The following is a 14,584-nucleotide window of genomic DNA, read 5'->3' as shown; positions in this document are numbered from 1 at the left end:
CTGACATTTATGTTGGTATAAGTCTGGATTTATGCCTCTGAAGTTAATGGAGCTGCACTGGTATCAATCCCAGGCAAATTAGGTTGAAGTAATCCAAAATGGAAAAGGAAACTGCACCAAGCCAGTCTCTGATACGTGAAAAGAGTCTAAAATCAAAGTGGAATTATGGATTTGGCATTTGCAACTGTGCCAATAGTAGCTTAGCTTAGCTAGCACAATTCTGAAATGTGAAGAAACAATGGCATGGTCTTCCATGCATTCTGTCATCTACAACACAAGATCTCTCCAGATCTTCTGCATGTACAAAAACAATTTCTTCATGTTCCTTGCAACAGTTAGTTAGATCAATCTAGCAGAGATTTGTCATGTGCTATACTCACCTCTGTTATACTCCCTAAGAGTTCTCCCATACCAGTGGTGAGAGACCTCATTTCGAAATGCCTTGAGTCTTTATAGTCCTTCATGTGTTTGAAAATTAGTGAAATAGCATTCTACATTTTCTTTGCACATCTGCAAGTAATTATCCAGTGTAAAAAGCAGGAACAAATACATCAAAGAGGATAATAAATGGAATGTAGTCCCATTCTCCTTTAAGTGTTTCAAAAGTGTAGGGAGTCCATGAGACCCTTTTGTTGTTGTTGGTAGTGTTTTTTTTTTTTTTTTTTGTTTTGTTTTTTTTCCCAAAGAAGCGTAAGGCCTTGAGAAGGCTTGGTCAATGAATCACAGAGAACCCAAGTAGGCCAAGAAGCCAAGCAGAAGGTGGCTGCTGGCCGTGGTGCTGAATGGGCTCCACGGCGAGCTCCTGACGCTGAGGAATGCAATGCCATGGAAAAGGTAGTGACTGAAGTTGGAGCAACTCGTGGTTGAAAAAGCCAAACACTTTACATAAAACCTTTTAGATGCACCACACAGTTAAACAGTGATTCAAGAACTCTGCTATTGTCATCTATGAATAAATGCGATTTTTTCACTATTATACTCAAAAATCTATATTAATGCCATTACATGTGAATATCAACATTTGCCTACTCAGACCTGGGTGATGTGAATATAAACATTTATACTGAACATTTGAAGAATATTTTTTCTGTATTAACTAATAGTTTTTTTGTTGTTGTTGTTTTGTTTTTTTTTTTGTTTGTTTCATTTGAAACTGCCAGTGTTTTTTTGAAAAAAATGGGATTAACACTTACCACAATTAAATCTATTTGTAGATGGAGCTCCAAATGGACCAGGGAGAAAACAATTTGTTAGGTGTCAGATTCATAGTGTTTAGGATCAGAAAGAGTGCAAGCTTACTCAGCCTGACACTCTGTCTTTTGTAAATCATCACATTTCATCCACTTATCCCTGTCTTGAACTCAGACATTTGTGCAGTTAAAACTTATTTCTGAAAGGAAGATAGACCTTAAAAATTAATTAAATAAGAATTTCTCTTCCCCTCAATATTACTGCTTTCTCTGCTAGGGAGAAGTTGGTATTTTCTCTGTGCAAAACAACATACCCAAATAATTTCTTGATGTTCTTTGTGCTAAAAGTGAGCTCCTTCTGTCTATTTTTTTTTTTCCCAGCTTTATCCTGCCCTTTCCTCTACTTTTTTTCAGCACCAGTTTTAAGTTGCATGTCCCACACCTGGAGACAGCACACTAGTGTCACAAATGCCACATCTAGAGTACACATGTAGAGTTTTTATTCACTCCTTCTCTGTTTGTACATTCACAGTCTGCACTACCTCTTTGTGCCATAGCATCACAATGGGAACTCAGATTCTTGTCCATTGTGACTCCACAATTTATTTTCAAGTCACTATTTTTCAGTTTAGAGTTCAGTATTCTGTAGGGATAGCTGTATCTTGCTGCATTAAATTACAGTTTGTTTGAATAGACAAGTCTACCAGCTGACCCAAATCATACTGATTTATCTATATTCACTGTTAGTTACCACTCTGCCAACCCTCATGTCATCTGCAGCTTTTATTAGTGCTGATTTTATATTTACTTTTAGGTCACTGAGGAGGAAGATGAAAACTGTAAAATTTAGTCATAAGAAAATCCATCAGAGACATGCTACCCAGGGATGATTCCCTATTAACAGACACTGTTGCCGACTATCATTGCTGAGTCCACTTATTATGTGCTTTGCAGGTATTATATGGTCTTAATTGTCCAACAGAATGCCATGAGGTGTTAAGTCAAACTCTCCTAAATTCTACACTAAATCACCTCAGTTCCTTTAGCAAAGGAATTCTTACCCCAAAGAAGTAAAATGACCCATTTTTGTGCTAATTGAAATTTGGATCTTCCTGGCTTTTAATTCCTATTAATGTGAAGACAGTATGTCAAAGATTTCATAGGAAATGTTCTGTGATTTTACTCTGCACTGTTCTCAGTCTAACTTGCCTTTGTAAAATACTCTTACATTCTTATTTTCAGTATCTAATCCCATGCTTATACTTTTCCTTTCAGAAAATATCCTACAGTATCCTTTTTATTGTGATGAGCTATCTTCTACACTGTATTATTCAGAGAAGGCAAAACTGACTCACAAAAGTTTCATTATTTGTTGTCCCACAACTTCTGCTATTTACACATATTTCCTATGGGATATTACCTCTCTTCAAACCACAGGGAACTTTCAGTGTGTATGTAAACTGGTTACTAAAAGATAAGAGGTGAAATGAGGACTGAAGTATTGCAAGCACAAAGAGAGTCACATCTAGGATTGTGTACTGTTAGGAAGTAAAGTGGGAAAAAAAGACTTAGGCAAGGAAGTTAATAATGCTTAGATGGCTATATCACAAAATAAACCTTTCTTTATAGTTCTTGAATGTCATTTTTTTTTTTATTTTTTATTTTTTTTGGTCTTTTGGTCTGGTAGAAATGAAGCTTGGTATTTCAGGCTAAAATTATACATGCTCTAGCATTTTGAAACTAAGCATGAATATTTGCAGTTAAAAAGTTCTAATTTAGATGTAAAACAGTAAATCAAGGACATTTTGAGAAAAAGCAGCCAGTCTATCTTGAATAAGCCCCTGAACAACCAGAGACTTTTGTCAGCACATATGGTTGTCTAACAGGGCTCTTCAGAACAGTGGGTGATATTATGTGCCATATGTGCTGCTATACCAAAGAATGATTGGGTTTCTGGTAATGTTATAATGAAATAATAAACTCTAAAATTACCTTGCTCTTCTTAATCAATATCAGCATCTTATTATTTCATCTATATTTAATTACATTCTTAGTGGCACTAAAAGAATTCCTTTCAGCTATTGGGAGTAAAGTATAAGGAGGAATGGTTTACCTAAATAAAACAAAACTTTCAAAATGGCTTTTTAGCTTGCTCTTCATTTTATTATTTTAAATACTTTAGGACAATAATTATACCTGATTACAACAAAAATAAGAAAAGTGGCTAATAAAGCAAATGATGTGGAGGTTCTGGTATTTTGTCTTTTAGCTAATATTGTACACTTCATAAAAAGGCATAGAATTTGTCTAAAATACCCATAAAGGTGTGATAATGTGGTAAGGATTTCTTTTGTGACCAGAACTAACTCAGTGTCATATACCCATAAATTCACACATTCGTAGCTCAGAGTTCCACCAGATCTCTAAATGCTTTGAAACAATCAACTTCATTGCCTGTGATGTGCTACATATTTAAAACTTTGCCTAAAATTTCAGAAAGTCGTTTGTTTTGTGTACAAAAATAACTTATGGAATCTGCTTTCCAGATAGCAAGTTTTCAAGCACTGTGGAACTTAAACATGCTTGAGACATCTAGTTTGAATATTTTATGGTGAAGCACCTACATCAACAGTTGCTTTTGATAAGCTAGGTGAGGATGTCTTTAAAGGATAGATCTCGTACATCTTAACCCAATATTTGCTATTGCAGTTGTCTGCACTGAAAGCAATTTCACACTAATAAAGAAGCATTTGTTCCCCTAGTAATTTTCATTACCTTTCTGTACATTTCTATTTTTAGTAACTCTCTAGGCAGGCTTGAACTTTGGCTGTCAGAAGCAAACAAATTCTACCAGAAGACATAGTTTAGCTAAAGATTTGACTCTACAGCTAACAAACAAACCAACCAAGCAAACCAACCAACCAAACAAACAAAAACCACTGTATCAGTGAGGTTTCGTGGACTAAGTGCAACTTTCAAAGTAAACATATTAATGTGAGCATGCCCTCATATCTGCACTCTCTATCCAACCTCTTCTTTAAAAAAAGAAAATACTTTATACACAATTGTGCTTTACTGACTAAGGCCTGATAAAGTGAGAAGTCGTATAAAATATATGAAAATGTAATAAAAGGCTGAGTCTCAGAATACGGTATAAGAAGGTTCTTTGTAGGCGTTGCCATGCCCTTTGCTGTCACTCAGCTCTGACAGTAAAATTAAGAGGTCACAACATCCTCACTTGCAGCTGGCACATCAAAAGACTGAAAGAAGAGTAGTCTGTATGAAACGGTCTTGCAAGAAGAGACCAAATGACATGTGGCTTCTGACTCTTCTGACTCTTCTTCTCATGTAAACACTTGGGCAGGAACTACCATGCTAGCTTTTCCTTTTTTCTAATTCACAACAATTGCTAGCGTTTGGTTATTCAAATATAATTATTCAAATCAAGCACAAGTCACAAGCAAGATAATCTATACCTCTTACTTGTCTTAAAACTTCACTGAAATATGCAGGCATTGCCACAGAATTGTCCAATACCAAAGTCAGAAAATTTGTCTTCATGTAAGATTTATTTCAAGAACCACCTGTATAGGGTTTCTCTATTGTTTCTACAAATGCACATTACCTGTCAAGTAACAAAAACACATACTTTTGTTATGGGAGGTGACCAAAAGATTTGCTTTGTTGCTACTTATATTGCAAGAAGAATGTTATAACTACAGTATCATATTAATCAGCATCGGAAATAATTACAAAAACTTATTAAGGAAGCTCTTGAAATATTGTAAGAACAACGTTATCCACACATTTAATGACAGGCTATGTCACCTCAATAAAAGTAACAATAGCAGTGTTTAAGATTCCTCTTGATAGACATTAGGAGCAGGATATACAGCATACAGGGAGTATGTCTTGAGTGCACTAATTGTTCTTGATTGTCCTGAGAACACCTGGGACTTCCACCAACACATCCTTAACCTCCAGCCCAAGAGCTCCATCTCAGGCCCAGGCCCTAGTCCTTGCCTGAGCTACATGGTAGGTAGGTCTGTGTCCATCCAGGTCTGCTCCTTGATCATCTGGACTTGCTGATGGGCTTCCTGGATTGAACATCAAACATAATAAATCCCTTTGCATATTGCTGATCACTGGACTGTTGGTTGGGCCTGTTACTATCACCAGCCATGCTGCTTTTTCTTACTTGGGTACTGTGCGACCATGCCCTTGTCACTGAGGTCATGCTCCAACCTCCCTGCATTGTGGTCAGCTCCTGATCTTCTCTCATAAAGTGGCACCATGCTTGTTTCTCCTTGCCATGGCATTTGGCAAATAGTAACTAAAACAGAATCCTGTCATTCACAATCTTGCCATTGGGTCCCAATTTTCAAGGAAAAGAAAACACTTCATCTCCAAGTTTTTTAGTCTGACTGTATAAAAAGATATCATAGTTATCTATTGATATCTTTTACTTTCAAAGGAGTTTGCAGTTGAGAAAGCTTTAAACCATTTTCTTTCTGGATTATAGATCTAGACCACCAAAGTGTCTTAAACCAGCCTTTAATTGGCTGAGGTTTAGTTCTTCAGTATGCAACATATTTTCAAACTGACTCAGCATTCACACTAGAAAAAAGATACTAGTAGTCTTTTGTCAGGTCCTGTCCACAAACCAAATTTTTCCAACCTGAAATGCCAAAACAAGATACAGCACAAAAGAGGTTGTGCTCCTATTTCAGGTAAATGCCAAAACAAGATACTGCAGAAAGGAGGTTGTGCTCCTATTTCAAGTACTCTTTGGTGAACATTCATTGTGCTGTCCAAATTAAAGAGCAGGCATGATAATTGCATCCTTTGGCACTAAAAGCTAAGTTACGACTGCATAGAAAAGGTAGAAAATTGAGACCTGAGTCTCAATTTTGCTGTTCTTGCTTTCACAGTGACAGATGTGAAATGGGGAAACGGAAGGTCTTCCTGACCCAGGGCACATCCTCCAGGAGTGAAAGAAATGGTGATGTTTCAAGAGTGGAAAAAATCTCTTGGACACTTTCAGATAAGACTGGTTTCTGCTGTTGGCAGAAAAACTGTGTATTGGGAAGACTAGATGTCATAAGGGTCTCTTTAGCTGTACCTACTCCATACCCGTAGACTAAACAAGGAGAGGTTCTGTATTGGGACCCTGAGGTCAGCTAGAGTAGTTTGGCCCAGTATATGTTGATGAAACACTTTTAGTCTCCAAAACAGCACGGGCTTATTCAAGCCCTATGTCAGAACTTGATGGATTGTGCTGTCTTGAACCAAAAAAATGAATTGCTTGGTGGAGGTGATAGCTGGCATAGCAGAAGAACTTGGTGCAATCTGAAAAGCAGAGATGACTGACCTCCAATAGCTATGGCCATTCTTTGGTACTTTTAACTTATTAATACAGACAAAGCTTATAAGGCTGGTCATACACAATTCATACATGATAATAATCTTTGGATTTTCTGGCTCATTGTATCAGAGTGAGCAAAACCATGCTGGGCAAAATGAACAGGCTTCCTCTTCTGGGTGCCATCTTACAATACCGAACTGAGGTGCCACTCATTAGCTTGTGCTGAGACTGGTACTGTGAACTTCCCTCTTCTATCTTTCACAAGCTGTGGAAAGGTTAACAATATAACAGGGCAGGATTCAGACTTACAAACAAATTCACCCAATGTCAATTACATGTCACAGGACATTCTGTAAGCTCTTTGATCATGTCTGCCAAGCCCATGCAAGCGTGTGCAACACCTGCAGTGGTTGCAAACAGAACTACATGTAGGTGACCCTGTTTAGGAAGCTAATCTGTTCTAGCTCTAACAGTACTGTTGACCTTCTAAAATAATTTTTTTGATATAAATGGGACAGTTCACCTGTCTCAGATCTGTGGTCTTGGATCTTTGGATCTGTGCAAGAAATTCCAAGGATTACTTGGTCTCCTTGTTTTCTTGTTAATAAATAGCCTATTTCAGTACACTGACACATGCTTAACACAAACTATTCATTGACTAGAAAAGGATACCTCCCTAAAACACAAGACTAGCTAGTAGTTTTGGATATTTATTTTTTTTTTGTTACAACTCTCTTAGTTAAACGTATTCTGTTTGTTCACTAAATTCATGTTTATCTATAATAGAATACTGTAGAACAATTTCAGTGGCTATCTTTACACCTTCATTTAATATTGAAGCATGAATGACAGTTGTTTTGCTAGCTCAAGACAATGTCAGACACAACAAAACCTTGCTAATCTGTGCAAGTTCAAATTGGTACACAATCAGGCATGCAGTCTCCCCTGACAGCACTTTGTTGTAATGCAGTGTTTTAGTATTAATTCTTCCTGTGTTGTTAGAACTTCCTGCTTGTTTGTTTGTTTTTCTTGTTTGGTTGGTTTGGTTTTGCTTCCAAATAAGACATTACTACGAACTGGCTAATGCTTGGTGGACTGCATAATAGCAAGTTACTGCTCTGTTTGATATGTGATACATGCTCACACATGCAGTTCCTACCACTTAGGTTAGAGGATATCAACCTAACTGTACTAATTGTACAGTAACTATGCACATACTTGAAGGTCTGCATTCATGGGCCTGTAAGAGGTTAATTCCACTGAAATCACTGACTCAGCTCTTCGGAGTCCAGGCCAGCAATTTTAAAAGCATTTCCATTTGCACAACTATTCTTCCCTGCAACCTAAAACAAGATGTGTTGCTCCACACTTGCTAAAGGTTAAAACTGTGTGTATTGGCAGTACCTGATAAGGAGAAATGCTTTAATCATGGCAACTCCACTGTGAGACCTACCAACTATAGGCCTTTAAACTGGATTGAGATACTGATGTGGCAAATTCTTTCCTTTTGCAACAGGCTTTTATTGACATAGACAAGAAGGGATAACAGCATGACAACTAGAAAGACAATTGCTATTTTGCAAGATATTTGCTAGCATATTAGATTAAAAAAAAATCATGAAAGTATAGCAAGCACCATTAAAATCAGGTTATTTTCATCTTTCTTATTTGTCTGTCACCCTACTAATTCACACTATCCATTAACTTCTACTGGGTCCACCTGAAGGTTTTCAGTAAGGGAAACTGAGTTGATTTGCTTACACTTAAAGATATTTTTGCATTCCTATGCCGCACCTTGCTAATTACTTGAAGTTTTTCAGTACTGCTTAGGAGATGTCAAAGCATACAGCTGCTGTGCTGACCTTGTCACACTGTTTTGTCTTTGTCCAGTGGGAATGCTGTCACTGCCATACAGATCACTAGAAATGGGGCAGGATGTTTTGCATTGCCATTCCAAAGAAAGTCTCCTTTGATACACGTACTAAAAAAAATTTAAATCCCCAGTCCCCAACCTGACCAGCTTTTGCTTCCCAACCTCTGTTTCCATGGCATTCTCAGCTGGTAGAAGGCAGAGAGCTGGTACAGTAAAAGAGACAGACCAGCTTGTGCAGTACTTTCCTAGCAACACCTACAGCCTGCAGGATCCTGTTGCGTTGACTTCAACAAGAATAGAAACAGAATCTCTTTCTACCTTTTTTCTTTCTGCCTTTCAAGAGCATAGATGGAGAAGAAAGATTGAACGGCCTAGCAATTGCTGACCCTTGCATTTATAGTGCTACAATACAGCAGTTACCTTCATCAGCAAGATAGGCTGCTGGTCTAATAAGCTGCATTTGTAATCATAACGAGAAATAAATATATCATCAGAATATTAGTCTTTCCTAGTTTTGAATGAAATTCATAACTATCTAGCTTTTGCTTATGTATTATTCTAAAGGACAATTATGCTTTTTTTTTTTAAAGATTTTTGTTTTATTTATAAGAATCACTTATGCATTATATTTGTAAATAACACGTATAAAAAGGAGTTATAATTCATTGTTATAACAGTAATATTTGTAAGCTACTTAAGTGATATTTAATTAATTGGACCTGCTTCAGCTACATATCAGCACACCTAAGACCTCTAAAATGGACCTCACAAATAAATCATTACATCTCTGTGAGGTCTGTGAATCTAGTAGATTCATCTTTGTTCCACCAATATAGATGAGACAGTAATATCAAGAATATAAAATCAGAATCTAAACTCATTTCTCAAAACCAAAGTATATTTAAATGCTACCATGAAATTAGGTTATTGAAGCTTTGTTCTGAGAAATGTGGAGAAAATGGAGACATACAGTCACTGTTTCATTTGACTTTCATGTTCCTTTCTTTCAAGTGATTCTAAAGAACTGTGTAGTCACTTCCTTCAAGATAGCATTAAGAATAAAATTTACATGCTTTTTTAGGAAGTAAAGAAGAAAAGAGGCCATAAGACTTTTTCATTCTATAAGTTTGGTTATTTTTTGGAAGTCTGAAACTGCCAGGATGGGAACGCTGCAGAAGAGAATATTGCGAAAAGACATGATAGCAATCTTCAGATGCATTAAAGGCTGCTGCAAAGAGGATGAGAATGTCCCCAGTGTATGAAACAGGAAACAATGGGCTAAAATTGCAGCATAGCTAATTTTGACATTAGGAATAGCTTTCTAATAGTAAAGAAAGCCAGTGTCTGGAATAGATTAGCAGTCCTGAGGAGCAGGGTAGGCAAATGTCTACAGTAATGATGATTGATCATGAATGAATAATTGATCCTATGCTGGGTGGGAGAATGGACCAGCTGACCTCCTAAAGTCTCTTCTTGCCTATTTTTCTGTGATTGTCTATACTTAGAGATACTAAAGGGACTGATATTTATCACTTAGCACTTGTCAAAACCACTTAGAATAAGCAAGACAGTAAACCTATGAGAAAATGGTGACAGGTTAATTACTCTCTTCAGGTATTTTTTCCACCTCTATCTTTCTCATCCTTCTGTTCAGGCACATTAGACACTTTGTCCCCTTACGCTGAATTGTCATCTTTTCTCATGTCATATTCTTTCATGTCTGGTACTCCAATACTTCAAAGACAAAAACAAACAAACAAAAAACAATATGCCTTTGTGCTTTCTTCCATCCTGCCCTTCATACCAAGGGAAAACTCTCTAAATAGCCAGAAAGCTACCTCATTAACTCCCTTTAAGTGTCTCCCTACATTCTCCTTTGCCACACTGGCAGCAGCCCCATAGCAGCTGCTTGGCTGAAGCCATCACCCCTCATGCTGACAAATACGGAGCACTGTTTCCTGATATGCTACCTCTCCTGGAACACAGATGTTCCCCCTGGCATCATGTTTAAATGCGACACTCTTCAGGGAAGGAATTGGCTTCTGAATGGTTCATGGGAGATGTGGAACTAGCATTGGTGCAAGGGTACTGCTCCATGCTGAAAGTCAGTCTTAAGCTTCAGGTAATGTGAGCTTCTGGTGTCTGAAAAGATGGACATGAGACAGAAGAAGTAAGGGTCTAAATGAAATAACAGGATCTCTGAGGATGATGGGATTCATGGCAGGGGTATTTCACTTCAAAGACTGTCAACAGAGAGAGCGATCAGAACAAAGCATATTTCTGATCTCTGAGGCATCAGAACTCAACAGGAAGAGGAAGACTAAACAGAGAGGTCTCTACCATACCTTAGTACATCAGTACAGAAATCATCCTTTCACTCCCTGGCTTGTAGTACAGCTATTGTAGGCAGGAGCTGCCATTAATGTTGACCTCTCTAGGGCTGGAGCCACTAGCTAACAAAGCAGACCTACCTTGGCCAGGAATGACTTGATCTACCTGCTGCAAGTCAGTGCATCAGCTGAAGACAGAGCACCCAGAAAGCAGCTTGCTACCATAACCACCTGCTAGCACACTTCTGCTCAAAGTGGCATGGTGGGGCTCTGTCTCTGCAATTCCAGCACTGTGGCTCTGAGGAAGCTTCAACTGAATCAAATCAAAATGAATCAAATCAACCTGAATCTAATAGTTTGGTTGGAAGGGATCTACAAAGACTATCAAGTGCCACTGCCTGATTGCTTCAGGGCTAATCAAAAGTTACAGCATGTTATTAAGGGCATTATCAAACTGCCTCTTCAACACTGACAGGCATGGAGTATCAATCACCTTGCTAGGAAGCCTGTCCCAGTATTTGATCACCCTCATGGTAAAGAATTTTTTCCCAATACTAGTCTAAACCTCCTCTGTACCTACACTAGATACAGTGGGAGAATCATCTCTTTTGACCAACTGGCTATGCTGTGTTTAATGCACCCCAAAATGCGGTTTGTCCCTTGGCTGCCAGGCACACCACTAGCTCATTTCTGAGCCTGCTATCAGCAGCAACCCCAGATCTCTTTACCTTGACAAACCCATGTTGACTATGCATGATAATTGGTTTGTTCTTTAATTGCTTTTCAATAACACCAGGATAATCTTCCACATAATTTTTCTAGGTATTGAGGTTAGACTAATGGGTGCTTCCCATCCACAAATCCACCAAGCTACTGATCTGCAAATTGCCACTTGATGCTCTTGGGGTAACATCTCACCCAGAACTTCATGTTAAACATGTGCATCCAGGACTTGGCCATAATCACCCTGCGGGGGGTCAGAAGACTTAGCAGGGTGCTCTAAGGACAGGAAGCTGTGCAAGATCTATGCCAGCTAAATCACTGCTGTGCCTGAAGACATTCAGCTGGTGTGCTGCATCTCTGGGGACACAACTCTTCTCAGCAGCAGCACTTACATAGGATCTGTTGCCTCTACAGAAACACATAAACAGAAAACTCCCCCTGGTAGGATGCACTGCTATAGAATGAAAAACCCGTTTCAAGGACCCCCTTAGAGCCACACCAATAGAGCTGCAAGCAGATGCAAAAGGCAAATATGTTGCAATAATCTGAATTATAACTGGACAGTGCATCTCTTCTACAGGTTTGCTCCAGAGCAGCTACATAAATTAAGCTGTGATGGTGAGTAGTTACTTAGTGCAAAAGCTTTAGTGCAAACTGTGATTTCCTTGAGCCTCTCTCCATTACCACCAATTCTTTCCTGGTTTGTGATGCCTCTGAGTCCTGGAAGAATTCTCAGAGGAGAGCTGTTCCTGTCAATTCTTGCAACAGGAATGGATTTACCATCGCTTTGACAACTATCTCTGGCCCTTAGAAAGAAGTTACTTCATTTTGAAGTCTAATAGCTTTGACTTCTGGTTTCTTGATTTTTCCTTTGTGGTATAGCCACTGTATCGAAAACAATGTTGGTTTTTAAACCAAAGTGGAAAAAATATAGATTCCTTAACACGAGGTGAGAAGGCTGGCAACAGTCTTTTCCAAAGAGCTGAAATCTGTATTTGCTGTTTCCTCACTGACCAAAGCTTTTCTCTATTAGAGTTCTTTCATCAGTCTATCTCTGTGCTACAGTACCATCAGTTAAAGGACAAAGATCTATATATCCCTTTTAACCCTCTGCCACTGCTAAGGAGCTATTTAGTCTGACAACCATTTTTTAGTTTCTACCAGCAGCAGCTGGTAGATTTCTCTGGGGTTTTCTTCAGTGCATCTGGCTTGGGTCAGGTCACTATAAAAAATTTAACAAACATTCCTCTACAGGACTGGCTTGAGCATTTTAAAATAAAGAAATCTCACTTATCTCCAGTCTAACAAATGTTTTGTCTCCATTCTGCCAACACAGAAGACAATGCAGATATTAAGCACTGTATTTAATGAGATACTGAATATCAAGATATTGTTCCTAGTGCATATAGAGGTAGATTGTGCTTAGAAAACACATAATTTGGTTTTGTTTTATTCTGTGGTCAGAACAAAAGTTGTTTTGTTGTGATACAATATATGTTTCTTCATTTGGGATAGTAATAAGATGGGTGAGATTTTAAGATGCATCTGAGCTAATACTGGAAGGGAGCAAGTCAGACTGGTAACTGCATAGCGCCTGCAACGTGATACTAATTCTGGGGAGGATTGTTTAAAAAAAGACAAAGTAGTAAGAACAGAAGAACTGCCATACTGATTCCAAACCAAAGTTGCTCTAGCCAGTGCTCTGTCCCAATGAGTACTTATAAGTCAATGTTCAGGGAAGTATTAAAACCACGTAAGTATATCTGATAGTTTCCCCTACTAATTTTCCAGCTTCTTACTGTTTAACTTCAGGGGATTTCCCAAGTGTTTTATGTTTTGTTTATTTAGCAACTCTTCATGAATATTTCTTCCAGGTACTTGCCCAATCTCCTCTGAACTCATACAAACTTCTATTCACAGTGAGTTTTGCAAGGATTTCTACAGGTCTGGTACCTGATGTGTGAGGAACCACCATCACAAGCTCCCTTTGATGACTCCTAATGTCTCTGAAAGGGACAATGAATAGTTGATCTCTATCCACTTTGGTTAGGCCATTTACGATCTTGTAGTTTTGTCTTACATTCTCACAAATCACGTTTTTATTTTTTTTTCCCCAGAGTCCCAGTCCACAAAATAATACATTGTACAGAAGCCATGATGTACTTTTTGATCATCATCTCTGTATATCTTCTAAGCCCTAATGTATCCTTTCTGAAATCAGGAGACCAGACCTGCAGATAGAATTCAAAATATAATAAATTTTGATTTATCCAGAGACATATCTGTGTTTTCTGTCTTGTTCTTCATTCCTTTCCTAATAGTTCCTAGCATTTGATTTATATATATATGTATATATAATCACATATATATATATGATCACTGCTGAGCATAAAGATGATGTTTTCTTGGAACTATTTATCTTAACTCCGAAGTCTTTCTCATTTCTGAGTGGTAATGGTCAGGTCACAGTCCACCATTTGATATAAGAAGCTAAGATTGTTTTTCAGCACACTGTTTCACAAAACATTTTATTACTCTGTCACGAAGCCTCATAAGATCTTTCAGCAATTCTATGATCAACTCTTGTCCTTGCCACCTTGGTAACTGTATCATCAGAAAACTTTTAAATCTCATTGCTCACCTCCTTTTCCAGGTCATTTTTGGCTATGCTAAAGGATGTGCATCTCAGCTCAGAATTCTGCCAAACTCCTCTTCCTTTACTAAGAAATCTGACTCTTTGTTCGTATTGTGTTGAATTTCTGGATGTATTCGTTCAGCTTGAAGAGAAGGCTAAAGGGAGATCTAATTGCTGTGTTTGGCTACTTGATATAGAGAACACAAAGGCAGACCCTTCACAAGGAAAGGACAAGAGGCAACAGATGCAAGTCACTTTAAGGGAAATTCTGATTAAAAGTTAGGAAAACATTCTTCACACTGCACCAGGAAACCTAGAGTTTGTAAGATTTCCACTCTTCGGGGTATTCAAAGCTTGGCTGTGCATGACTCCAAGCAACCTTATCTAAGGTCTAAGCTGGCATTACTTTGGAAGAAAGGTGGCCTCCAGAAGTCCATTCAAACCTACATTATTCTGTGCACTTAACAC

The sequence above is a fragment of the Aythya ferina genome, assembly GCF_964211825.1.
Source record: "Aythya ferina genome assembly, chromosome: 3".
NCBI lineage: Eukaryota > Metazoa > Chordata > Aves > Anseriformes > Anatidae > Aythya > Aythya ferina.
This window is presented reverse-complemented; position numbering follows the sequence as displayed.